We start from the raw sequence: 2,672 nt of genomic DNA, 5'->3' as shown, positions 1-2,672 counted from the left end.
TAGCGCCACATAAGATCCACGGCATGTTATCTGTCGGTGCAGCGGCTTTGAGTTGTCGGAAAAAAAGCCAGGAGCTTAAGTAATTCCTCAGTTTAGTATAGGGTGTCCAAGGAGAGCTGCTGAAGGGAAGGTGGGCGAACCCACACGAGTGAAAACCCTACTTTATTAGTCATCAATGCAATTTCTCGCACTTTTTGATACCTCCGAGGGGGTACACTTTAAAGGCATTCAAAACGTGCCTTACAGTCATGTTGGACGAGGCTAGGCGGTGAATGCAACGCTGGGAAGTTTTGTCCCGGTTCGAGAGGTTGAGCGAGCCAACCAATTCGATGTTTTGAATGGCCAAAGAATAGGTGTTTACTCCTCTTACCAATTGAGGTTTCGCACAACTTTTTGACTAGGGCTTCAGAAAGGTTGTAGTTTCACGAGGAGCCCATAAAGCGACTTGTTTTACCTATGGGATGTTAAGATTGGCTCTGTACCTGACACGGATTGATTTAAGAACAGTGATGAAAGAAATCAATTTATGAGAGACCATATTTCTGTTGTTTCGGTACAACTCAAGATCAGTTAAGGAAATAGGGAATAACAATAGTGAAAAGAATAGAAATAGCATGACCCTTGCTTGGGACTTCTTTCTTCTATCTCTATAGAGATGACCAGGAAGCAAATGAGAAAGGGACTTCTTTTTTACTACGGTCAAACTATGATCAAACTCTCTAATCTTACTTCCGTGTGAAAGACCGTCCTAGGCGTGAGGACAAATGTGTCGAGGCGTTCTAAGTGCCGTAGACGAATGCTTCTTGGCGGAATAAATGGTATGACACGACCTCTTTTTGCTCCATATAAACGAATTTGAAAAAGGAAGAAGGCTTTAGCTCCCTTCCATTGTCTTGGGTCGAAGATCAAGCGTGAACTTCTCCCTCATCTAAGGTTGGGTTGTGGATAACAGACTTCCCCTTGGGCCGGATCTTCCCAAGTATAACACGATCCATGAGCGATATCAATGCAGTGACAGTCCTTACTATTGAGTCCTGTGCTGGTAAGATGACAACGCTCTAAAAGGTTTGTTTAAGAAAGCAATCATATCCCGTCCCCAAGTGCGGTATGGACCCCAAAGAGTTATATAAGTAGGAAAATGGGAAGAATTGAGGCACCTACAGAAGTAATGGGTCAGCTTATGATTTTAGGCATGGTTACTGGAGGGATCGTCCCTACCTATCTGCGCAAGATCGGATCAGTATGGTTTTGAGAGGAAGGCTGGTGGCATACGAAGAGAGGGCGACAGAACATCTGCATTCCCTTTCTTTGATTGAGAGAAGGATAAAGCAGAAAAAAAGACTTGACTGAAATTCCATTCGCTTTTTTTCCTTCCTGAGATATGGAATGTCATTAAATTAAGTAGATGAGATGCCAAATATAGGCAGGAGTTATTTCGCCAAGCAAAGCTTTGTGTTCTGAAGGTAAAGAAAGACGGTAAAGCCCATTAAAAAGAGTGCCACGCAGAAGCACCTCCTGTGTCACTCGATCCAAACCCGACACATCTTTCTTTCTATACGAAATGAGTTCGACCTTTTTTTCAAAATAGAAATAGAAAAGAAATTTAGGAATAGTGCGGGTGCGACGGAACGAATCAAGTGAAACGAGTCCCCCTTATGACATTTTTTCATCCAAGCAAGGGCGCGTTGCATGGGATTCATCAACAAAGGGATAGGGATAAGGGGCCGCACGTCCAAGACAACCTTTCATCTCAGTGCGCCATGGAACCCCCATCTTCCAATTCCTCTTACAGAGATCGTTGACTCACTTGCCTTATTTTGAGGAGACTTCCAAGCCAAAACAAGACAATGGGCAGTCACCAGATCTTCTTTATGGAGGTGGGACCGGGGACCTCCTCAGCAAGATCGCTGTACAGAATGCTTGCGCACAGTGGCCACACACACTTCTCCCTGACCTCCAAAAGCTCCCTATGACCCTTTGTACGGAGCATTCAAAGTTCCTCACGCTGTCAAGCAAGACTTTGATCTCGATTTGGGAGAGCAAACACAGCTTCGCCATCCAGCCAAGTATCTTTATTGAATTGTGACCCTATCTAGCGCTTAAAAATCTTTCTTCTTTCTCCGTCACTAGATTCCGGTTAAAACGCTTGGTCCACCCATGCTTTTCCTCTCCATTTTTCATATGGAAAGGGAAAGCAGTGCCAACTTATTGGAATTCTGCATGGCATATTTCCCAACCTCCTGCTATTCCAGGCTCTAGTGCTCAGTCATAAACCTATTGCCCGCTCCGCTTTCCCATTCCTATTGCTTTCGGTATCTGAATCTTCCTGAATTCAAGTAGAGAATACCAGGGCTTTCTTCTTCTTTGATTTTCCTTGGGGCAGAGGATAAAAAAATGGATTTCCGACATAGCACCTGCGGCATTAGGATTCTAAGATTTAGGAGGGGAAGGCTGAGGAGAGGGATCACATGCATTGAAGCAATTTCAAGATTCAGAAACGATCAAAATAATGGTACGGGGAGAAGAAAGAGAGGAGAGTCACGAAAATAGGGTAAACGCAAAGAGACGATGAAAAGCAATCAGAGACGAGAGGGAAGAATGACAATGGAAATCATAAAGCTCAGCGAGGAGCACATTACTATGAATAATAATGGAGAGGGACATTAAAGGGG

This window comes from Aegilops tauschii, chromosome 7, assembly GCF_002575655.3.
Source record: "Aegilops tauschii subsp. strangulata cultivar AL8/78 chromosome 7, Aet v6.0, whole genome shotgun sequence".
Lineage (NCBI taxonomy): Eukaryota > Viridiplantae > Streptophyta > Magnoliopsida > Poales > Poaceae > Aegilops > Aegilops tauschii.
The sequence above is the reverse complement of the archived record's forward strand: the minus strand, read 5'-3'. Positions refer to the sequence as shown.